Here is a 25646-nt window from a genome sequence, read left to right on the forward strand (position 1 = left end):
AAACATAAGGAAAGAGCCTGGAATGCCACTGAATTCCCATTCCCATGTAGCCCGTTTAGCGTTTTCGTTCTATTTCCTTTTAAAAATGCACCCATCGTCGCAACATTGCGATGTTAGAGCATGTGGGAATGCAACAGGTAACGGAGCAGCGGGGCTGGAAACCGGCCTTGTTGGGTTCCTCAACCCTGTTGTGGGAGAGAAATGGGGGCTTCAGTTTCTCCACCCTAAAGGGATGTTGCAAAGTCCTTCTCAACAGGAAGCACCGGCGGCCGATGCCGCTAGATAGGGAACTTCCGCCCAACGACTTGGGGGGCCTCCTGGCCTTCCGAGAAGCACCGTGACAAGATGCACACGGTCAGTGTGTGTGGTGTGAAAGGGCCCCTTGGCATTACACAATGGCAAAAGAGGCCTTCCTCTTATCTCTTGTCCACAACCTCATCGCCATTCCCTCTCCGGCGGGTGAAGGGGGTTTGTAACGGGTTCTGGAGGGGCACTTTTATCGCTCTATCCTCCTGCCCCCAACCGCAGTTTGAAGCAGAACAGGCAATGGGCGTGGTGGGGGTGGTGAAAAGGTTTGCCACTTCATCGTCTTGCTCAGGGGGTAGGCAACCTAAGGCCCGTGGGCCAAATGCGGCCCAGTAGCCTTCTCAATCTGGCCTATGGACGGTCGGGAATCAGCATGATTTTACATGAGTAGAATGTGCCCTTCTATTTAAAATGCATCTCTGGGTTATTTGTGAGCCATAGGAATTCGTTCATTTTTTCCTTCAAAATATAGTTCGGCCCACCACATGGTCTGAGGGACAGTGGACCAGCCCATGGCTGAAAAAGGTTGCTGACCCCTGGTCTTGCTCTTTGAGAAAGCTAGGCCCAAGCCTAAGCAACCAGCTTCCCACCTTATAAGTCCCTCTTAATGCAAAACCCAGACCCACCCCACCACCACCACATACGGACTATAATTAACATTATTAGTGATAAAAAAGCAAGATATGAATGTCAGAGTGTTTCAAAGCACTTCACACACATTATCTCAGCAATCCTCAACGCTCCACAAGAAAGGCAGCATTATACACATATATGCGAATAGTGGAATGAGGCTGAGAGACCAGGGCTAATTAAGGCCACCAACCTAGTAACTAAGTGGTTAAGATGGGATTTGAACAGAAAAGCCTGTCTTGCAGCTCAGACCCCTTTTTGCATGTGCTAATTTAGCCCTTTTTTTAGTGCTCATTTATCTTCCGAGTAATAATTCAGTTTTAGCAGGGGGAAACTGAGGCGTGATTTGTCAAGGGCTACCCAGAAGCCTTCACAGCTTTAATATGGATCTCTCAGTCCCAGTCTCTAGCCTTGGACTGGGGAACCCATGACTTTCCCAGATGTTGCTGGGCTCTCAAAAAACACCACCATCCCTGACCATTGGCCATGCTGGCTGGAGTTGAAAGGGGTTAAAGAGTCTGACAACATCTGGGAGCCAGCAGGTTTGGGGAGGCTGCTCTATAACTTTTGCTTTGAAATGGTGACTGCTTGTGGCCAAGCAAGAAACCACTACTATCACGTTTTGGTGAGGGTTTTTATTTTTTTAAGAGGGGAGGAGAAATCAGGTTTGTTAAGAGAACGCTAGCAAAAGCTAAACACAATATATGTGATTAAAATATCAAAAGTAAGCTGCTATATGTTGCTCACTTTATAAACACCACTGAAAAGGATGCAGGCCAATTCAATTACATCTCCTCAACTTGTTCCTAAGCTTTCACTGCTGTCCATATTCCACAGCCGGAGGAGCCACGTTTTAAACATGTGAAGTCCTGTTAGATCATTGATCCATGCAGGCAAATGAAGTTGATTCTGACTGGCAGCAGCTTTCCAGAGTCCTCAGGCACAATTTCCTCTCCACCCCCTCCGGTTCCCTGGACCTTTCAGCTAGCAGGCATGGCCAAACTTGGCCCTCCAGCTGTTTTGGGACTACAATTCCCATAATCCCCGACCACTGGTCCTGTTAGCTAGGGATGATGGGAGTTGTAGTCCCAAAACAGCTGGAGGGCCAAGTTTGGTCATGCCTTACTAGAGTATTGCTCATCTACTGTGGAGCTGTCCATTAAAACCGGCGGCTTGCTGTGATCTTGCTGGGCCATCCCTTTGTGACTTATGGATCCACTCTTAGCCGTACAAGAGTGCAAACTCAGTTCTCTCCAGTCCAAGAGGCAGTGAGGCATGGGGTGAGAGGAAGGGGCCTTTAAGCCTTTGGCCCTGCCATAGCCTCAATTGAGATCAAGAGGCCCGTCTCTTTGCAACGGGGAAGGAAAGCCCCTATTCCAGTTAGGACCCCAATTCCAATTGGAACAGCAGAAGGGGCAAAGGAATAACCACCACTACCCCTCCCCCCCCAATGCCACAGTCCTAATCTGCCTCACCCCCCTGCAAATTATTATTTTTTAAAAAAACACAATCGCGCAAGAGCTAACAACATGAGTAACGTAACGTCTAATTTTGGCCTGACTACCTCAACCATTACACTATCTGTCCTGTTTTTAAATGCCTTCTCAGTATTTTTTTTAAAGACCCAATTTTTCAAAGGGGGGGAACCTAGTGTCAGCTTCTCATTAGCCATTATTTTTACTGTTGCTTCAGGTTTGTTTACTGTGGCGAATTTATTGTAACGCCACAGCATGTCGCCTTGAGCACCCAGAAAAGGCGACCGATAAAATCCAGTAAAAAATCGCCACGTTGCTTAAAAGTAACAAAATAGAGAAAATGAAGGAAAGGAGATTGCTAGGGCCTTCTGGGGAAGTCTAGCCCCTCCTCATTTCAGATATTCAGCATTGCCCTCTCATTCCCAAACTTGCTGCCCATAAAGGAATACAACTATCAACCCCCCTTCTGTCACAGAGAGAAGGTCATTCAGCTCACCACAGCTAGCTACTGTTTCCTGATACACACACACAGAAAGACACACACACACACACACACAGGCCTCCAAAGAGGAGAGTGGGGAGGGGAGGACATCTAAGAAAAAGGGTCAGCTCTTCTCCTCCCACCCACCCATTCACTCCCTCCCCCATTCTCTGCCACCCCGGCAGGCAGCTACGAAAGAAGGATTCAGTTTTCATTTGGCACAGAGGCAGTGGCAGCCCATCGCTTAATGCTTTCCGACAACTGGCAAGGGAAATTCAATTGGGGGGGGGGGAGAGGAGGAGAGGGAATTAGATCCTACATCAGAGAGAAAGAGAGAGAAATATATGGAGGCAAGGATCCCATAGGCAACACTCTTATTAATTAGGCCCTTTGGGGGATATCAGAACCATGTTGAAATCTATTAAAATATATATACTAACTGAATTCCAGGAGCCACTACTTAGGTCTCAGATTTTGTCAGCAGGGAATCCCCCGTGACTCTGCAATTAGGATTATCAGTGAAGGTGGGGGGAACAGATAACTGCAGGCGCCTTTAACAGCCGCTTGATCTGCATAATTCAGGAAGTGAACCTTTTCATGTCATTGAGATAATGCCCTTCTTGCCCACTGAGGGCCACCGACATCACAGCAGGGGTTGGTAAAGGAGTCTGGAGTCCTCTCTGCAAAAGCTGAGGTTCAGAAGGGCCTCTACCATTAGCCAGGAAAAAACAACAACCAGAGGCTTGGAAGGCTGCAAGAGCCAATAAGGCACCAAGAGATCTCATCTCATCATGTACCATACCTCTTTATTGGATGGAGTGAAACAGCACAGGATGTTCTGCAAGCCATTCCAGAATCTACGGACCACCACAGAACTAACCCTGGGTTTGGCTCAGATCTTGACCCAAGCTCATACACCTGTGACAAGGTTGGGCTGAGCAGATTGCAATGGGGGGGGCATTAATTAAGGCCTACATAATAAACAATAAGCTGGAGCCTTGATGAGGGACCACCAGCGCCATGCCATCTGCACCACCTCATCCAGGTCCCTCAGCCTCTGTGGGTCAAGGGTGTCATCTAAGCTCCAGTGCAGTGGTACCTTGGTTCTCAAACTTAATCTGTTCCGGAAGTCCGTTCCAAAACCAAAGCATTCTAAAACCAAGGCACGCTTTCCCATAGAAAGTAATGGAAAATGGATTAATCCATTCCAGACTTTTAGAAACAACCCCTAAAACAGCAATTTAACATGAATTTTACTATGTAAAGAGACCATTGATCCATAAAGTGAAAGCAATCATCCATGTACTGTACTATAATATTAATAAGTAAGTATTGTAGATGATTTTTTTTAAAAAAATTCTTACCTGCACTGATGATAGTCATTGTCTGGATGGGGGGCTTTTACCCATTTCCGCAGTCACACAATCAATCAATCAATCAATCAATCAGTAGCTGAATTGGGTTCCACACAGTCACAAAAACAAATTAACCAGAGAGCTATGTCAGATTTTGACCCCCCTCTGCACCCTGCATCCCGTATCAACATAGAAAGTTGCCTTAGAACAGGGGTAGGCAACCTAAGGCTCGGGGGCCGGATGCGGCCCAATCGTCTTCCCAATCTGGCCCGTGTGTTTTTACATGAGTAGAATGTGTCCTTTTATTTTAAATGAATCTCTGGGATATTTGTGGGGCATAGGAATTTGTTCTCCCCCCCCCCCCCCCGAGATATAGTCCGGCCCACCACATGGTCTGAGGGATGGTGGACTGGCCCTCAGCTGAAAAAGGTTGCTGACCACTGCCTTAGAATTACAGAACGGTAGAGTTTGAAGGGACCCCGAGGTCCAAGCCCCTGCAATGCAGGAATCTCAACTAAAGCATCCATGACGGATAACCATCCAACCTCTGCTTAAAAACCTCCAAGGAAGGAGAGACCTCCCAAAGGAGACCTTTCCACTGTCAAACAGCTCCTACCATTAGAAAGTTCTTCCTGATGTTTAGTAGGAATCTCCTTTCTTGGTTCATAATACAGTGGTACCTCGGTTTAAGTACACAATTGGTTCCGGAAGTCTGTACTTAACCTGAAGCGTACTTAACCTGAAGCGAACTTTCCCATTGAAAGTAATGGAAAGTGGATTAATCCGTTCCAAACGGGTCCGCGGAGTACTCAACCTGAAGAGTACTTAACCCGAAGTGTATGAGTGTAATTGGTTCTGGAAGTCCATACTTAACCTGAAGCGTACTTAACCTGAAGCGAACTTTCCCATTGAAAGTAATGGAAAGTGGATTAATCTGTTCCGGACGGGTCTGCGGAGTACTTAAACTGAACGAACTCAAACCGAAGTGTACTTAAACCGAGGTATGACTTAAACCGAGGTAATCAGGGCTATTTTTCTAGCAAAAGAGGTGCCGGAACTCACCATGAACACCTCCCTCGTACTCTTAGAATGGCAATGGTGCCCACCCGAGTGGCAAGTTCCAGCTGAAAAAGTCCTGATGATAGTAGTAGTAGTAGTAGTAGTAGTAGTAGTAGTAGTAATTTATTATATGCTGCCCAATGCCCATCTTGCTAAAAACCAGCAGGGAGGGAACAGCTGCCTGGGCCAGGGAGGTGATCAATGCCTCTTTACGAGAGGGGGTGGTCCCTGCCTGTTTGAAAGAGGCAGTGGTAAAACCACTCCTTAAAAAACCTTCCCTGGATTTGGAAAAACCTAACTAACCACAGGCCAGTTGCTAATCTCCCTTTCCTGAGCAAGGTTCTGGAGTGAGTGATCGTAGGCCAGATCCAGGCTCCTTTGGAAGAAACTGATTTTCTGGATCCATTTTGATCAGGGTTTAGGCCCAGTTTTGGCACAGAAACTGCTTGGGTTGCCCTGTATGATAACCTCTGGAGGGAGGGAGGGAGGGAGGGAGGGAGGGAGGGAGGGAGGGAGGGAGGGAGGGAGGGAAGGTAAACATGTCCCTGTTAATTCTTCTCGACCTCTCAGGGGCTTTTGATACCATCGACCATGGTATCCTTTTGGAGCGGCTGTCCAAACTAGGGGTGGGTGGCACTGCTTTGTGGTAGTTCCACTCCTACTTGGACAGTTGTTCCCAGAGGGTGTTGCTTGGGGAATGCTTTTCAGCCCCATGGAACCTTCAATGTGGGGTTCCGCAGGGCTCAATCCTATCTCCTATCTTGTTTAACATCTACATGAAACTGCTGGGTGGGGTTATCCGGAGGTTTGGAGTATGTTGTCAGCAGTATGCTGATGAAACACAGCTCTATTTATCCTTTATATCTGCAGGTAAGGCAGTGGAACTGCTGGGCCAGTGTCTTGCCTCGGTAATGGTCTGGATGAGAGCCAACAAACTGAAACTCAATCCAGATAAGACCTTGTTAGTGGGTGGATCGCTAGACTGGATGGATGGGAGATCGCCTGCTCTTGATGGGGTTACACTTCCGCGGAAGGAGCAGGTTCATAGTTTGGGGGTACTCCCGGATCCTTTGCAGTCACTCAAGGCTCAGGTGGCCTCAGTGGCCCGGAGTGCCTTCCATCAGCTTCGGCTGGTGGCCCAGCTACGCCCCTATCTGGACAGGGATAGCCTAACTACTGTTGTCCATGCTCTGGTAACCTAAAGGTTAGATTACTGCTATGCTTTATACACAGGGCAGCCTTTGAAGACAGTTCAGAAACTTCAGCTGGTGCAGAATTCAGTGGCCAGGTTGCTCACTGGAGCAAGATGGTTTGAGCATATTACACCAATCCTGGTCCGACTGCACTGGCTACCAATTAGTTTGCAGGCCCAATTCTAAGCACTGGTTTTGACCTATAAAGCCTTAAACGGCTCAAGACCGCAATACCTCACGGACCGCCTCATTCCATATGAACCTACCCGGACCCTGAGATCACCTTCTGAGGCCCTTCTTTGTGTGCCTCCTCCTTGAGAGGTCTGGAGGGTGGCAACACGAGAATGGGCCTTCTCTGCAGTGGCAACCCATCTGTGGAATGCTCTCCCCAGGGAAGTTTGCCTGGTGCCTTCATTATACACCTTTAGGCACCAGGCAAAAAACCTTCCTTTTTAACCAGGATATTGGTTGATTTGATTGATATTCTATGCCTTTTTAAAATGTGGGGGGTTTTTTGGTGGGATTTATTGGGTTTTTTTATTTTGATTATGTATTTTGTGGTTTTATATTTCGATTTTATTCTGTGAGCTGCCCTGAGACCTCTGGGTATAGGGTGATATATAAATTCAATTAATAATAATAATAATAATAATAATAATAATAATAATCTAACTGGGTTGCCCCAGCCACTCTGAGTGGCTCCCATAAAATAAGAGTAAAAGCACAACACCAAAACTTCCCTCCAGATGCCTTTTAAAAATCACATAGCTGTTTATCTGTTTGACATTTGCTTGGAGGATGTTCCACAGGGCGGGCGCGAATACCAAAAAGGCCCTCTGCCTGGTTCCCGCAATGAGGGAACCACCAGAAGGCCCTCGGAGCTGGATCTCAGTGTTCAGGCTGGACGATGGGGGTGGAGACGCTCCTTGAGACCCTACCCTCCGTAGCAGGAAAAAAACAAACATCCTCCATGTGAGACCAATCGGTCCATCTAGCTCAGTACTGTCTACACTGACCGGCAGCAGCTCTCTAGAGTTTCAGAAAGGAGACGTTCTCAGTCCGAACTCTAGGTGCCAGAGATTGAACGTGGGGCGTTCTGCTTTACTGCTGAGCGATGGCCTTTTCCTGTCATGAAGCTTGATCCCAGTCCTGACATGAAAGCACAGAAGAGCGGATATGCAAGACAGTCAGAAGACAGAGGGCTGCGGTCCACTCAGGAAACCCCTCCAACTCTCACTAACAGATGAGGATATGGAAACAAAGCTGCACCATCCTTCAAAGGCAGCTTTAATTCTAGCTGCTGCATCCAACTGCCAACACAGCCTGCCTAGTTAGCAGAGCAAGGAGGGGTAGCAGGTCACAGAGGAATGAGAGAGTCAGAAACTGATTGGGCGGCTGCGAGAACAGCAAAGGATTTAAAGATTGTACTGACTGAGACTCCTGATACCTAGCATTTCCTAGGGAATATTTCTTGCCGAGACGCGGAAACTGCAGGCAGGCTTTCTGTGTTTTTTCAAGAGGACTAGAAGCGTGACTTTTGAAAGATAAACACAGGAATGTATTTCAGTACAGGGATACCTGTGTATGTAGCCTATTGCATAATACCACAGGCAAAACAAAAGACACACAGCCAGGTCCCTGCCATGAGGAGCCTACAATATATAAGCTTTCCACATTCATGACAAGCCAGTAGATTTTCTGTCAGCAGCTGTACATTCTACTTTCATGACACAATCGCAGACAAGCTCCTCCTGTCTTCACCCTTAATCTGTCTCTTACAGGCTGATCCAACCTCCCTTTCCCACTTAGGGGTTATTCCACTTAGGGAATTGAGAGCAGAAAAGCAGAGGGAGGGGGGCACTTAATCCTTTCCCCACCGGCTGTTTTCCCACTCAAAATCACCTTCAGTTGTGCAGGGTGGAGCAGGGAGAGCTGATAGGGAGCACAGCCTCTGCTTCCTCACTGCTCAAAACTGCAGCCTCTCAAAGCTGTTTTTCTTTTCTTTCTTAAAAGCCGTATCTTCTTCTTATTACAGTGGTTTATGAACACCATTGGTTCTGGAAGTCTGTTCATAAACTGAAGCGTTCATAAACTGAAGCGAACTTTCCCATTGAAAGTAATGGAAAGTGGATTAATCCGTTCCAGACAGGTCCGCGGAAACCGAAAATTCGTAAACCGAGGTTCCACTGTATTATTACTATTACTATTATTATTATTATTATTATTATTATTATTATTATTATTATTATTATTATTATACTTTTTTATAACCTGCCCTTGGCGGCTTACAGATAAAATAAGAACAGCTAAAAGCATTGGGGGGGGGGAGAGAGAGAAATAACGTGGAAAAACAATCGAACATTAATAGAAATAAATAGGTGAGAACTATTAAAAACAAACATACAAATAAAAACAGCATGGCAGCCAGTTTTCAGAAGCCTGTTGGAATAAGGAGCCCTTCAATAAATGTGTTTACATGCAACCTGTCTTTATTGCTAATTTATTAATTAAATTTATATGCCGGCAGTTCACAAGTTAAAATACAGGATAAAAGCACAAAATAAATAGTTTCAAAAAACAAAACAAAACAAAACAACCGCTCTCCCACAAACACACTGAAAAGGCTGTGGGATATTAATCAGCCAAAGACCTGGTAGAAGAGGATTGTTTTCGCCTGGCACCTAAATATCTATAATGAAGGTACCGGTCAATCCTCCCTGGGGAGAGAATTCCACAAATGGGAGCTGCTGCAGAAAAGGCCTGTTCTCGTGTTGCCACTTTCCTGACCTCTCCTGGATGAGGCACAGGAAGAAGGGCCTCAGATGATGATCACAGAGACCAGGTCTCTGTGGAGAAGTGGTCCTTGAGGTATTTCAGTCCCGAGCCATTTAAGGCTTTATGGGTGAAAAAACACCCACCAGCACTTTGAATTGGGCCGGGAAACTGGTTGACAGCCAGTGCAGTTGGGCCTGGATCCGTGTAATATGCTGAAACCGTCAAGTAGCTCTGCTGTTATATTGGCTCCCTGAATCACCTCACAGCCCCAAGTTTTGGTCTTCATTTAAAAATGCCCAGACATCCGTGTTTTTTAATGTACCAAGCGGAACAATAAATATTTCAAAAAGCCCTTAGCCTTGTTGTATCCAATACTAGCCCTACTCAGAGTAACTAACTTAGGTTCATTAATTCTGACGGGTCTACTCATCGAGTACAACTTAAGCTAGATACAAACTCATTTGCACCCTGCAGCATATTTCTTGGTGCACAGGAGCCAGGCACCCACAATTTTTCCTTCCCAGCCTAATAGATGTGGAAAGCCAAACTGGGTTTAACAGGTTAATAAGCTTTGGGAAAGGATCTGGGAGCCCACATTGTGGTGTTTTTCTAAATGCCCGCAAGGTTAGAACAAGAATGGCTTAGAGCCCAGTTATTGGGAGTTGCAAACCTGTAGCATTGCAGTTTGGGAAAAGATTAAAGGCCGCCTCGTATTATTTACTTGTTTGTTTGTTTAAGAGATTTGTAGGCAGCCTACCAGGGCTATGCCCTTGTGAAGTAACATACCACTTCTGCACAGTTCCTCCTTTGTGTCAGATGCACGCACTCGTTCCTTGGTGATATAAATAGGAAGTGCAACTCTGCCCCAGGCTGAATTTGCCTGGAAATGCGGTTCGTGTGAACTGGAGTCTCTATACAGTCATACCTTGGTTGTCGAACGCCCTTGAACTCAGACATTTTGGCTCCCAAACGCCGCAAAACTGGAAGTGATTGTTCCGGTTTGCAAACATTCTTTGGGAACCCAAATATCCGACAGGGCTTCTGATTGGCTGCAGGAGCTTCCTTCAGCCAATCAGAAATCGTGATTCGGTTTTTGAACATTTTGGAAGTCAAACAGACTTCTGGAACGGATTCTGTTCTACTTCCAAGGTACAACTGTGTGGGGAGATGCACCGGAGGCATGTTGCGATTAACACGGATTGTGGCGGCATCTTTTTTGAGATATCTGATGTTGCGGCAGCTGCATATACAGCCTCCGCAAGAAAGCAGAGAGCTAGTGTTCAGGCAGAGATCGCTGACAAGTGTGAACCACTTTAATTGGCCATCAAGTCCTTATAACTGAACAGAGAACTGGATTCATATCTGAAACCCCTTGTATAAAAATCTAGGGCCTTGTTTAGGGAAAGGTAAAGGAACCCCTGACCATTAGGTCCAGTCGTGTCCGACTCTGGGGTTGCGGCACTCCGGGTCATATAGCCAGCATGACTAAGCCGCTTCTGGCGAACCAGAGCAGCGCACGGAAACGCTGTTTACCTTCCCGCTTGGAGTGGTACCTATTTACCTACTCGCACTTTGACGTGCTTTCAAACTGCTAGGTTGGCAGGAGCAGGGACTGAGCAACAGGAGCTCACGCCATTGCAAGGATTCAAACCGCCGACTTTCTGATCAGGCTCTGTGGTTTAACCCACAGTGCCACCCGCGTCCCTTGGCCTTGTTTAGCAATGCCTTTATTCTGCTGTAGCCTAGGACAGCTCACTGTTTCCCAGCCTCTTCTCTGTAAAATGGGAATAAAAGAGTGCTAGGAATCTCCTGTGGGACACCTGTCCTTTGTCCACTCACTTTTTACAGGACACCGGCATGATGTCATATCAGTTTGCTTTCCCCAATCCTGTAAGGTTCTTCTGTCTTATTTGCAACTTCACAAAATCTGTCCTCCCCCCGCCACCGCCACCCCCCAAAAGGTGCAATAGTAGTGCAGTCCCAGCTTGGTGCTGCTCTTTCAGCTGTGGGTTTGACCCATGCAGCAATCTATCCAGTCGGTGCATCTATTGACACACCTTTAGAATTTGGCACAACTTCACTGGCGCACACTTCGTTTGCCCGCCAGTGCCAGTTCAGTCCCCCTTTCAAAATCAATCTTTTAATTTGCACCTTTTATAAATATATTTAAAATTGTTAAAATATATTCAGAATAGCACCTACACTGACAAGCATTTTAGCGCAAATCTGAACACTGATTTTAACTCTGTGTGTGTGTGTGTTTCCTTTTGTATCAGCACTATTATAGCGCTATTTCATTTTTTCTTATATACCGTATTTATCACATTTCTTCCAACACCGACCACAAGGGTTCCTAGGCAGCATCTTCTACTTTAAGAAACTGTGCAGAAACGTTGAAATCTCAAAGGTGTCAGCACAGTCTCCCCCCCCCACACACACCCCAAGTTATTTAAACAGTGTTTGAAAAAAAAATCAAAACAAGGTGCTCAGGTGAATTTTCCTAGGTGGGGACCCATAAGACTTTATCGTACCAACTAGAGACTAGGCTAGAGACCAGCACAGATGCAAAATATTAGAATGGGCAAGAGAGAGAAACCATGCCACATGCTACACCCCTTTCCCAACACGCATTTAGCATAGAAAGTCAACTACGGCTCCATATGCAGCTTACAGTGCAATTGCAATAAATGTGCCTCGGCAGAAACCACGAGACGACGGAAGTGTAAATAGAAACAAGAAACAAATGTTCAGGTTTCGTTGGCCTTGAAGGCCCCTCCTCCGTTAGCCACCTCTTGACGGTCCTGCCTCATTCATTAAAAGACAACAAAAGATAACAAAACAATGTTCTGTTCTAAATGAAATCTTCAACAAAGCATTGCAGTGTGGAGTGCTACTCTTCAGGGTCACAACCACTCTTTCAAGTTACAGTACAGTACTCCCATTGCACATCTCAGGATACAGTACTCCATTTCATTCTACTGCACATCTCTCCGCCACAGATCAAGGCTTCCACTCCTCACCATCAGCAAACAGATTGTATTCCACGGCCACGGAGCATGCTCAGTTCACACTGGGCTGTTTAGAGTTCCTTCTCCTTATGGGCTGTTTCTAAGGGTTTTGTTTTAATCCTTCAGCTGGACTCCAGTAATATCTGAGAGACCACAGTTCCCTATCCCTGATATACAGGATAATGCACCTCTGAACACACACAAATTTCCCCTCTTTATTGAGCAAACTCCATTGCATCTGGAATTAAGGAAGCAGTCTTACTTCTAAGGGACGTGGGTGGCGCTGTGGTCTAAACCACCGAGCCTAGGGCTTGCCGATCAGAAGGTCGGCGGTTCGAATCCCCGCGATGGGGTGAGCTCCCATTGCTCGGTCCCTGCTCCTGCCAACCTAGCAGTTCGAAAGCACGTCAACGTGCAAGTAGATAAATAGGCACCGCTCCGGCGGGAAAGTAAACAGCTGTCCCACAGGAGATTCCTAGCACTCTTTTATTCCCATTTTACAGAGAAGAGGCTGGGAAACAGTGAGCTGTCCTAGGCTACAGCACAATAAAGGCATTGCTAAACAAGGCCAAGGGACGCGGGTGGCGCTGTGGGTTAAACCACTGAGCCTAGGGCTTGCTGATCAGAAGGTCGGTGGTTCAAATCCTTGCGATGGCGTGAGCTCCTGTTGCTCGGTCCCTGCTCCCGCCAACCTAGCAGTTTGAAAGCACATCAAAGTGCAAGTAGATAAATAGGTACTGCTCCGGCGGGAAAGTAAACGGCGTTTCCGTGTGCTGCTCTGGTTTCGCCAGAAGCGGCTTAGTCATGCTGGCCACATAACCTGGAAGCTGTCTGCGGACAAACGCCGGCTCCCTTGGCCTGTAGAGCGAGATGAGCGCACAACCCCAGAGTCGTCCACGACTGGACCTAACGGTCAGGGGTACCTTTACCTTTACCTTACTTCTAAGGCAACCGGCAGGCTCCCAATGCAGGTCCAAGCCTAGTCACCTCTGTTTCCAACAATTAAGTACTGCCCCTTTATCCTTTCGACAGTATTCAGATAACTGCGTCTGAATATTTTTCAAACTCCTAGCAGTATCCCCATACTAACACTGAAGCATATGTTTGCTTTCCATACTGTACCATCTTCATTTAATTTTAAACACAGTGCCATTGCTGGAAAGACGGAAAGTGTTTGTTGTTGCTGTTCTAAAAAATTGCAATGTACTCTAATCACGATAATTTTTCACCACCACCATCACAACTGCATCTGCTCATTAATCCACAAGGCTGAAATCCCCATGTGCAAAAAAAAGAGCAGAGGCACTACAAAAGAGGCATCTGCGGCAGTGGCCTGGAAAGAAGAACATCCAGGCAAATTCAAACAAGTCAACGACCAAGGACAGAAAGAAGGCAATTGTCCCCTCTCTAAATTCCAGGTAAACTGACTTGGGTGAAGCCGTATCCTCAAGGCCAAAGGCTGAGCAGTAACAGAAAAGCCGGTGCAAGGGGTTTAGTGTGCAGTTTTCCTCTTTTCAATATGTAATTCAAAGAACAATTTTTTATGGCAATAATAAAACTCAACAAAAATAAAATTCCAATGCAACAACCACTCACCTATCAAATCTCCCACCCGCCCAGATTTCCCAGTACATTTAGAAACAACCACAATACCAGTGCCCAGGTCAAGGCCCCTCCAGACCAATTTGTATGTCCGCAAAACTATCCCTGCCTGTAGTCTAAAAATGGAGAGACAGACAGGAGCCTGAGAGAGAACTCCCGTAGCTGAAGGGAGGCAAAGTCCTCAAAGGTGAACGAATGATCATTATTATTATTATTATTTAAATTTGTGGGTGGCGCTGTGGTCTAAACCACTGAGCCTCTTGGGCTTGCCGATCAGAAGGTTGGCGGTTTGAATGCGGTGAGCTCCCGTTGCTTTGTCCCAACTCCTGCCAACCTAGCAGTTCGAAAGCACGCCAGAGCAAGTAGATAAATAGGTACCACTATGGCAGGAAGGTAAACGGCGTTTCCGTGCACTCTGGTTTCCGTCACGGTGTTCCACTGCGCCAGAAGCGGAAAGCTGTCTGTGGCCTGAAAGCGAAATGAGTGCCGCACCCCCATAGTCACCTTTGACTGGACTTAACCGTCCAGGGGTCCTTTACCTTTTTAGCTGCTTTGTCTTGCCCAAGGCATCCAATAGCAACTTGGAACCAAACAAGCAGACAACAAAACCCCACAGAGATACATGAAAACCAAAAGGAAGGATAAATGATGGGATGTGGGTAACAGTGACAATATTCAGCCAAAATTTCCCTACCCACCCCGGCTCCTTTTCCACATTTTTCCTGGCTATGCCATTTTTGCCCCTTTCCTAGGGAGATGTTCGAGGGAATCTTTAAGACCTCAATCAGAGGAGGCGTCTGTAGTGGCCTCAGACTACCATTTCTGCCCAGTGGAGCTGGGCCTTTTTTCTCCCCATCTCCCCCCCCCCCCCCGCCCCTTTGAATCGACCATTTATATCAAAACTGCCAGGGGAAGAGACTCTCCACGTGGGTTTCAGCTGACATACCCTCCACCCACCGCCACCCTCACACAGCAACTACACCTGCTCCTGCCAGGTGTGGTGAACTCTGCTCCACTTCCACATCTCCCTTCGGGAAGCAAGAGGGAATTTGGAAAGAAAAAAGAAGCGGCCTGGCCAAGCGGTGGCAGACTTGCGTGCCTCAGAAGACCCGGCCGGGGTGGCTTGTAATGTACTGTAACTTGACGGCGAACTGCCTGAAGATGTGCTAGGCCACAGCAACAGGGGAGGGGCAAGTCCGCTTGGCTCACGTCTGATCAACAAGTTCTCCCCAGACCAGCTTCTCGGGTGGCTTCCTTCCAGCAGGGTTTGCCCTTCCCTGACGCCTTGCAGGGACCGAGAGCTGCTTTTCACCAAAGGGGTGGCTTGTGGGTGTGTAGCGTTCAGCTGCTGCTACCTACCAGAAGCAGAGGGAAAGCCACGGTGCAAATACGGGCCAAAAGAAGAAATTGCAGCATCTAACCAGGGTGTTCCGATTCCCCACGCGAAACCTACCTTTGGCAGAGAGGGCATTAATAAGCTGTTGTCACGTTATCGGATCTCGCTTCTGTCACAAACAGCTCGCTAGATTGTCCTAAGCACGCCACTGCATCTCAGCCTAATACCACCGCCGGTCTTCTTGACAAGTTTGTTGTAAGGATTACCGAGATAAATACGCACAGCGCACTTACAATTTAGACAGAGCATTACTGTACATCTTTCAGCGTATTGTTATAACAACGCACTCCACCACCAACACCAGTGGTGGTGAGAAAGAAAGAAACCCTCAGATCTCGCTGCTGTAGCACAAAACCTCTAGATTTGAATACCAACATTCGCCTGGAGCATAGTAAGGGAAAGAATGCCTATGGGCATGTGCAGAGTGTTTCCCTCATTACTGAATCACCACGACTTCTGGGATTAAAGAGATGGTTCCCACCTAGGTCTGAGCTCCAGCACCTCTTATTTTATAACCTTCTTGGCATCAACCTCCCCTACAAAACACACCGTGGTTATGAAAACACACAACTCACAGTTCCTGCACTCTGGGGTTTTCTGAATGCCCTTGGAAATGTCAGCTGTTTAGTCCGCGGCTCGGAAAACCAATGTGCATATAGACATATTTTTTTAAGGCACAGCTTTTCCAGCTCCCAATAACATGTTTCTAGACACAACAAAACACTGTTGGAAATTGTTTTATGAGTGGGCATTTAACTTTATTGAAAGTTTGCAAGGAGCGGCGATTTCTCTGGCAGTGTTCTGCCCATTCCTGGGACCCAAGGTCTCTAATCTTTGAGCAGAGTCTGCCATGCCTGGGTTTCCTGCTAAGAGACCATGTGTCCTTGGTTTCTGGCACCAGAGGATAGTGCCACTAACGCTGGCTGAGCACTTCCAGGGCCTCCTCCACTGCAGCAGTGAAACTCAGACAGCTATACTGTGTAAAAGGTCAGTCTATGCTGCTGTTGCTGCACAAGAACCAGTGTGGTGCAATGGAAAGACTACTGTGTCAAATGCACCAGGGACAGATGCAAACCCCTTGCCTGGCCATGAAGCTCACCAAATGACTCCAGGCAAGGTATTATCTGTTGGCCAAGCCTCCTCATAGGTATACCCCCCCCCCACAACTGCTTGGGTGGTCAAGCAAGCTGAGTGCTAACTGTATGTATAATTGCACACTTGTGAGCAAATATGTATAGGTACTGTATTCCTACAAGGCACGTGCAAATACTATACTTCCTGCATATACAGCAAGCAAGAAGCTTGGGCACACACCGCAACTGAGTGCATAGACACCCTTGCGCATCAAACCCGTACAATGCACAGACTAGACACCAGTGCACACCTCTAAAAGGAAGATACTGTGTACATAAGCACCCCTAATATACAAAAGTGTTGGGTTTAGTAGTAATAATAATAATAATAATAATAATAATAATTTATTTATACCCCGCCCATATGGCTGGGTTTCCCCAGCCACTCTGGGCGGCTTCCAAAAGAAGAATAAAATAATTGATTAAAGATTAAAAGCCTCTCTAAACAGGGCTGCCATTCAGATGTCTTCTAAAAATCTGGTAGCTGTTTTTCTCTTTGACATCTGATGGGAGGGCGTTCCACAAGGCGGGCACCACCACCGAGAAGGCCCTCTGCCTGGTTCCCTGCAACTTGGCTTCTCGCAACGAGGGAACCGCCAGAAGGCCCTCGGCGCTGGACCTCAGTGTCCGGGCAGAACGATGGGGGTGGAGACGCTCCTTCAGGTATACTGGACAGAGGCCATTTAGTGTATGCTGTCTGAAATGCAGGTTAGATTGCAATCCTAACCCCACTTACTTGGGAGTAAGTCCCATTGAATTCAAGAGGACTTACTTCAAAGTAGATATTGTTAGGATTGACCTTTGGGGGGTGTTTAGGGTGGTGCATGCAATCACGTTAAGGTAAAAAAATGTTTACAATGAAAAATAATCCAGTAATCTGTGACGGTAAACAGACTGGCCTGGGACGTCCGAAGGGAAATGAACGATGGAAGATTAACCCTAGAAGCAAATGCTCGAGTGGGTAAGCAAACTCAACATATCACCCTGCAGTCTGCTCTGTTCTCTGCAACGGCAGCAGCAACTTGTCAATACGGAATGGAGAATCAGCAATGGTCCCAGGGGTAGGGTATTCCCCCAGGGTCATCCCAACCAAAGGTCAAGCCAGCATTGTAGCATTCACCAGCCGGAAGCCACGGCACACAGCATCGGCTAACGGTGCTGCCACCAGGTCCGAGGTGTACCACGCGAGTGTAGGCACCCGTCTGCTAATAATTATTTACATAGCTAATAATGTTTGCAGGTAGGGAAACCTGTTTGGTTGTTGTCAGGAAGCTTGCAGCAAAAGCAGAGTCACCCACATATCGTACAGGCATTTCAGGCTTCCAACCAGAATGCTGCCCTTGAGCTCCCCACTGCAGATTATTCCCCACACTGGCACCTCTGGGCTCCTTAACTGAAATCTACGAAACATTGCCTGGGCATAGCCAGAGCAGAGCAGAGCACCCATTCGCCCTATCAGATATATTCTCTCTCTCTCTCACACACACACACACATACACAGCGCCGCACCTTCAGGACAAGCGCCCCTTGCTTACATTCCAGTACCAACTGAAAATGTTCCATCTACAAATAGAAGTCACCAGAGCCAGGAACCTGTTTTTTTATGCAAAGGACAGCATATCTGAGCACACACAAAGTGTATTTCCTACCACTGTAGAGTAATCACAGTTTGCTTCTTCCACGCCTCTGGAACTGGGACGGAAGGGCTTCCAAAGCTGGACAGCACAGCACCTCTCTCTCTCTCTCTCTCTCTCTCTCTCTCTCTCTCTCTCTCTCTCTCTCTCTCTCTCTCTCTCTCTCTCTCTCCAGAAACTGAAAGGATACTTGAAAAGCAGTGCCCTCTCTCTCCTTTCCTTTGCCAACAGCAGGGACAATACATCCTGATGCTTTTGCCAAGCCCCAGTTGCCTGGGAATAAGGGAATTTACAGGTCCTCCATATATGTGTGTGTGTGTGGAGAGAGAGGGGGGGAGATGTGTCACAACACACACACACACACACAAGTTCAAATCTAGCAAGGGTGTTTTCACATGTGTTACCAAAAGACCCTTACAACTTCCTTTCAAGTCTTTTAAATGCACAAATGGTGCCATTGTGATATACAAAGGCAAAGAGGGACATTTCAAAATTTAAAATATTTACTGTAACGTTTTATAAGGGTAGGGAATGGGGGGGGGGGCGACGACATGGGACAGGACGACGACAGTGAAGTACTTTCAGTGTACCGATGGAGGAAAACGCCCCAAGTTTCCCCTAAGCTCCTTCTGATGTTGACAAAACTCTGCTCTCGCAGGAAAATAAAGGATTTCTAGGTTGGATTCCCAGCTTTGACCTCCGACTTTGGACAAGTCACATTGCCCTGTCCTGCGCTCACCCCTCCATTTCTTACAGGCCGCAGAAGCTCCTTTAGGGTGGGCAAGGCTGAAGTTGCTCTCCAGGTCGCGACCTTTGCCCTTTTACCCACCAGCAACATGCAACCAACACTTGTAACTTCCTTCAAAGCCTACCAGCTATAGAATTTTTTTAAAGAAAATAAAAGAAAGAAAAGGCACAGTTGCGCCTCCCCACCCCCCACCCCCACCCCTGGCAGTACAAACGTGACTTTGATACCACCCTCCCCGCTCCCCATACACCGAGCAAAAGTCATCTCACTCTCCGAAGGGAGGTAATGTGACAATTAATATTGCATGGTGATATGGCAGGGCAAGGCAGCTAAAGGCGGGCATAGGGAGATCCCTACGTGGGGGTCAGTGGGAGCCAAAGGCTAGTGAAAGAAGAGAGTGGGACATGGGTCCAGAGGGAGTGGAGGGTGTCGCACATGTACACATCTAGAAAGAGAGCACTGGACAGGTCCGACCTGAGAGGCGGACTGAATTCTCCACTAACCAAGCCACCTTTCCCCTTCACCACACCTGCCCCCTCCTCTCCCCCCCACAAAAAAACCCCTGCGCCCCACATTTTCAGGGGAAAGGGGCTGAAAGGTGCCTGGCTTGACCCAGTCACCTCTTGTTGACCCAGAGTAAGGGAGAGCCCTCTAGGGACAGCCTCCTGTCAAAGGGCAAGCCCCTCTTCCACCCCCTTCCTTTGCGTCCTGCACCCCACCTAAACAGGCACCAGCAAGCCAAATGTGTTTCAGGGTGATTTTCGGGAGAGGGAAGTGGGAATTAAATATATATGTATACCTATACAAACAGCAAGACCAAGTCTGACGAGAAGAGGGAGGGGCAGGGCACAGCACCTCCTTGCACAGCAGCAGTGGCGGCGCGTTTGCAGTTCCCCCCTCGGGCCAGATGCGTGCAAAAACTTGCATGCTGTCTGGGCTGCCATGGACATAAAAACAGGGGCACAATTCCAGGCCACAGCAGCATATCGGAGCTATCCTGCACCCGGCACACACTGCCACCACCGCTGTCTCCATTTTCACATTTAAATAAAATATGTCACAGGGAGCTGGGGGTGAGAAGCTTTTGCGGACAACACATCTCAAGGCTTTTGATTTTTAAGAACAAGGATGCATTAGCAGCAAGGATTAAACCGCCCCCCCCCCAGTCATGTCCCATCATGGACAGCTGTCACCACGACCACAGAACTGAGGATCAGCGTCGACCCTCAGGACCCCCCCTTCCTTCAAGGACAGGCTTCCCGCTGCATGGGTCCCTTTCAACCCAAAGTAACCCCCTTCCTCCCCCCCTCTCTCTGATAAAGCCAAGAGGGGGAACTCATCACTCACCCCTCCAACCCTTCCCTCCCTTTTTGGGGGGGAGAAGGACTGCAACATGCGAACTTAAATCCAGCTCAACCAGAAAATGGGCCCTGCTGCCAATGTGAAACAAACACTACGCAGTCCCCCCTACAGCCCCCCCAGACTTGTGATCGGCCAGCCACATGCCAAACGTCCTTATTTTTTAAGAAAATATTTACCCATATTTGCCCCCCTTTAGACACCAATAGAAAATAAAACGCCATCCCCTCTCCAAACTCCTCCACCCCAAAGTGAATGTCAAAACTACGGTAGTTTCCTAGCTGTGGCCTTTGCAAACCATTAAAAAAAAGAGTTAAAAATAACAAGTAAAATGAAATAAGAAAAACATAAACCCACTCCGGATTAGAATCCGAGGCACCAATAGTGCCAAGTACTGGATTCACACAAGGGGAGGGAAAAGAGATATATATCATCAATCCAACCCAAATAGCTGCTTTATCTCCTAGTTAAGTTGCAGAACACATAATCTTGATTACTGGGGGTACATTATAGAGAATTTTGCTTTTGTGGGGAATCACTCCAATTCCAACCTCTTATTTCTGCATGGGAAAAATTACTGCAAACCCCAAGTTGGCACAAACCTCTTGATGAGAGTAGTAAACAAACCAGCAAAAAAATGTTAAAGGAAGTGTGTGTGTGTGTGTGTGTGTGTGTGTGTGTGTTGTCCCTTTTTCTTCCCTCTCTCCTTAAAAGCACTCTCCATTGCTGGGGAAAAGACAGTTTATATGTGTCTGTATGTGCGTGCCACACATACACACACATATATGGCACGCATATATATAATATAGTGCCAAACCCGATGGGGGAGGGAGAAGATGCGGGGTGGAGAAGAGTAAGTGATGAGATTAAACTAGAGGGGAGGGTGGAAAAGAGACGAGAAAACATTGCGCTCCACAAGATTCCAGAGACCAAAAAAAAAATCCCTATATGGAAAGTGGGGGGGGGGGGCTGTTCCACCTTTTTCCCACCACCCCTGCCCGATCTCCTTCAGATTTGCAACGTTGGCAGTGACAGGAACAGCTGCGATGGGACGGGGAGCGCAGGGTGGAGACAGCTGGGAGAGGGTGGGGGGCCGGGAACGGAAGACATATTGGGGTTCAGGAACGCGAAGGAAGGAAACCTCCACCACCACCCCTCCCCAAATAGGATCCTCGGAAACGCGCCATCCCCTTCGCCTCCTCTCGGCCCCCTGTAGCCTACCTCGGGTTGCTGCTGCTGTTGCTGCTGTTCCTGCTGCTGCCGCCGCCGCCGCTTCTCCTCGTCTTCTTCTTCGTCTTCTTCTTCTCTCTCTCCCCCCGCCCCCCTTCTTTGCAAGCAGGAAGCTGGCGTCGTGCCCCCCTCCCCTTCCCCTCGCCTTGCTTGCAAGCTGGGGTTTCCCCGCGCGCTTCTTTCGGTGCAGTCCCCGGGGAGGGGATCGGCGCGCCTGCGAGAAGACGGGCCGGGAGCGGCGAAGGCGAAGGCGGCGGCGGCGGAGAGGGGTTTGTAAGATCCTGGCTTGGGCAGCGGCGGCGCTCGCCTGGTGTGTTTGTGTCACTCGAGCTGGGGAAATGGACTCGAGAGCCGAAGGGAAGGAGGCCGGCCTGGCTCCTCCTCCTCCTCCTCTCCTCCTCCTCCCCACAGCCGCCGCCGCCGCCGCCTTGGCTAACGCCTGCACCCTGCAGGCCGAGGGCGAGTGCGCCAGGGCGCGCGGCGGCGGACCCTGCGCGGCGGATCTTGCGCGGCCGGAGGTGGGTTCTTGCAGAGAGAGCGCCCAACTCCTCCCGGCGCCAAGTTCTCGCCGGCCTGCGCGCCCCTACAGCGTTGCCCCGCGCTGCGCGGAAAGACACGCGGCTCTCGCCAAGCGGACAAGCCGCCTGCTTCTTCTTGCAGCATCTCTGCTCGAGCTTTTTCCATAGGATTGCAAAGCCGGGTCCTGCGTGGGCTTGATGAGAAAGTGAATCCCTCTTGAGTTCCGCGGGGCATAACTCCAAAGGAAATCCTCGGAGAGTTGCTGCTTTGGGTTATAAACAAACAAAAAAACAAACAAACAAAGGTGCCAAGGTGCTGAAAGTTTTAGAGTTTTCCCTCGAAAGTTTTACGGTCTGTACAACAGACGAAACCAACCGATGAAGCGTTCCCATCAATTATTGCTCGGCTGCATGCTGATTTTTGCATACCTGTTGGATAGTGGGGAAAGTTGGTACTCCCTTGGGAAGAGCCCCAGGGTGTGGTCTGAAAAGCACATTATGGTTTTTTGGGTCATCTTGCTGAAGCTAAACCACGTGGCTTTCCTCTATGCTGCCTTGAATGTCATGGAAGAAATTCAGGATAGACACAATAAATAAGGAAAGACTGGGACCTTATTATTATTATTATTATTATTATTATTATTATTATTATTATTATTTGATGCCGCTCCACTATCCTACTCTTTAATTGAGAAACCATGTCTGCAGTAGAACACATCTGTGGTGTTTGGTGCCCATTGCGACTGGTAGGGTGGGAGGTAGGGAGGCCAAAGACCAATGACAGGGAGTGGAGCCAACTTGTTTTGTCCCTATCATCCTCCCTGCTGAGTTCAATGGACCCACCCAGGTCCAAGGCCCTGCCTATTCCTTGGCTTAATGCGGATTGTCAACCCCCTTGGCACCTCCTTCAGTTCTCTGTCATCCATGTGGCGATCCCCTCCAACTACTGCTGTCCCACATCCCTATACTTGGAGTAGGACAGCTACATTGGTTTCAAAGGGAGTCTTTGGATTTAAGGAGGAGAACGTGTGGCTTCACAATCCACATTAAGCCAAGTATGGAGGTTCCCTAAGGAGGAGGGTGGTGACAGCTGGGGCCACCCAATTGTAAGAAATAAGGTGTGGGAGGTGGTGGTGGCGGCGGCGGCTGGTTAAGAGTCTACTGAGGTTGGTGAGAATGGCCATGCCCCATTCACCTAAAACAGTGATGGCCAAACTTGGCCCTCCAGCTGTTTTGGGACTACAACTCGCATCATCCCTAGCTAACAGGACCAGTGGTCAGGGATGATGGGAATTGTAGTCCCAAAACAGCTGGAGGGCCAAGTTTGGCCATCACTGACCTAAAAGGACCACACTCCCACTGGAGCACGTGTGCAAGTTTTAATCCCTTGCATCGCCCATCAAAATAATCAAATTTGCAGGTAACGGGGGAAGAGATTTCTCTTTGCCTGATAGACACCACCAGTCACGTGTGGAGTAGACAAAGACATTACAGGGTTAGAGGAATAAAAAGTCTGATCAGCCAGATATGTTCACATGCAGCAAGGTCATCCCGCCCCCCCGCACACACACTGTGTTTCAAGTTACATTTGCACCATGTTGCTCACTTCAGAAAGGAGGCAAGGATGTCTGCATCCCAGGCACATGACTGCCCCTGCAGCACCCCCTCCCCCTGGAACTCCTATTCAGGAAGCTGTCAATCTGCGCACGTGCACTCTCACCTGTTAATGCACAGCAAATGTTCACATTACCACTTGCTCCACATCCAGCTTTCAAATTGGATTGAAGCTGGTTTGAGAAAGGAAAGTCAAAGCAACAGCAGTATTGGTCCAGAAACTACAGGATCAATATGGATTGTGGCTAACATTATTTGTTTTGTAGCATGATAAAACCTTTAATAAAAATGATTTTTAAAAAAACAAAACAAAACAGCAGTGAGAACGCCCTGGCTGCAGAGAAAGCGGTAATGCAAACGTATGCCCAGTTAGTAGAAGGCAGCTCTATAGGTTTCCTTTTCCATCAAAGTTTAGGACCGGTACTAGTTATTCAGTGGGGAAGTCAAGGAAACAGTTTGGCTGCTTTTAGTCTTTTTTCATTTGTTCTAAGATTGAACCATAGCATTCATCATGGGTTCTGGAACAGAATAAAGCCCTTCTAGACACCATTATTCTGGAAGTAGAATTCAAGAGGATTAAGAAGGTGGATGGATTTATTATTACAGTGGTACCTCGACAACAGAACGACTCGACTTCTGAAGGTTTCGACTTCCGAAGTCAACAACCCCGGAAGTCTTTCCGCCGCACGCACCCCTGCGCAGAAGCGGCGCACGCAGTCGGCGCATGTGCAGAAGCGCAAAATCGCGCTTCACACATGTGCAGAACGGGTGCTTTGAGAACCGAAGATTTCGACTTACAAAGACAGCCACTGAACGGATTGTCTTCGTAAGTCGAGGTACCACTATATTACTACTATTATTATTATTATTATTATTATTGCCCATGTCATTCATTCTGTTGCCTACCAGGAAGCAACCCTCACTGAGATCAATAGGAGTTATGCCCAAATGTCATCCGCCTTCTTCACGACTGCCAGCCAGAAATGGGAAACCAAGAAGTTCTTACCATGGTATTTTATTCAATATTCACAGAGAGAGAGATGGATGATGCTGCCTCTCCAATAATGGCATTGCTCCAAGTAATGTTCCACCCCCTCTGTCTCTACTATTCTACGCCATCCCTGCGCTGGCTGATCTGTGCTTTCTGCCTCTGAGCTTTCTGTTCTACTACTCTCAATGCACGCTGGGTCCTGGGAGAGGGGGGGGGGTCAGGAATGCTTTCTAGAGACACTGAGTCTGTTGGCTGTCTCTCCCCTGCTACTGCTACTTCCTGCTGCTCTCCCAATATTTCCCAGCTTCTCCCCTCTGAACTATGACCTTCTGCAAACCACTGTTCTAAATCTATACCGTCCTCCTCTTCTCGGGAAGGTTCAGGACGAGGGGGGGCAGTCCCCACCATTCTTCCTCAGTCCAGTTCCTGACACCAAGTAAATGCATGGCTGAAAAAAGTCCAACCCTCCGCAATGCAGGGATCTCAACTAGATCATACATGACAAATGGCCATCCAACTTCTGTTTAAAAACCTTCAAGGAAAGAGAGTCCACCACCTCTCATTGGAGTCTGTTCCACTGTCAAACAGCTCTTATTGTCAGAAAGTTCTTCCTGATGTTTAGTCGGAATCTCCTTTCTTGTAACTTGAAGCCATTGGTTTGGGTCCTACCCTCCATAGTAGAAGAAAACTAGCTTGCTCCATCTTCCATGTGACAGCCCTTTAGATATTTGAAGGTGGCTATCATATCTCCTCTCAGTATTCTTTTTACCAAGCATACCAAATTCCCTCAACTATTCCTCATAAGACTTGGTTTCCATACATCTTGGTCGCTCTCCTCTGCACACCTCCCAGCTTGTCAATACCCTTCTTAAATTGTGGTGCCCAGAATTGGACACAGTATTCCAAGTACAGTCTGACCAAGATAGAATAGAGCAAGACTATTACTTCCCTCGATCGGGACGCTATGCTTCGGTTGATGCAACCTAGAAGAGCATTAGCATAATAATCTGAAGCATGGGGATATCCCAAATTCATTAGTTGAAACAATGCATTTTTTTAAAATGCATAGTTTTTGGCTGTGTTGAATAATTGGAACATTATGGGTTTCTGACTGTGGGCTGCTTCTGACATCCTTTGTA

The 25646-nt window shown here is 47.8% G+C and overlaps 1 protein-coding gene across 1 annotated transcript in view; it reads right to left on the reverse strand.

The window, feature by feature from the left end:
• The window catches only part of THRA (thyroid hormone receptor alpha), a 128795-nt gene extending 107069 nt beyond the window's left edge, over positions 1–21726 (reverse strand). Inside the window, exon 1 of the mRNA XM_060281498.1 lies at positions 21376–21726. The gene's annotated coding sequence lies outside the window, so the exon portion shown is untranslated. The remainder of the gene's footprint in view (positions 1–21375) is intronic.
• Between the last annotated feature and the right edge of the window lie 3920 nt (positions 21727–25646).

This window comes from Zootoca vivipara, chromosome 13 (genome assembly GCF_963506605.1).
Source record: "Zootoca vivipara chromosome 13, rZooViv1.1, whole genome shotgun sequence".
Lineage (NCBI taxonomy): Eukaryota > Metazoa > Chordata > Lepidosauria > Squamata > Lacertidae > Zootoca > Zootoca vivipara.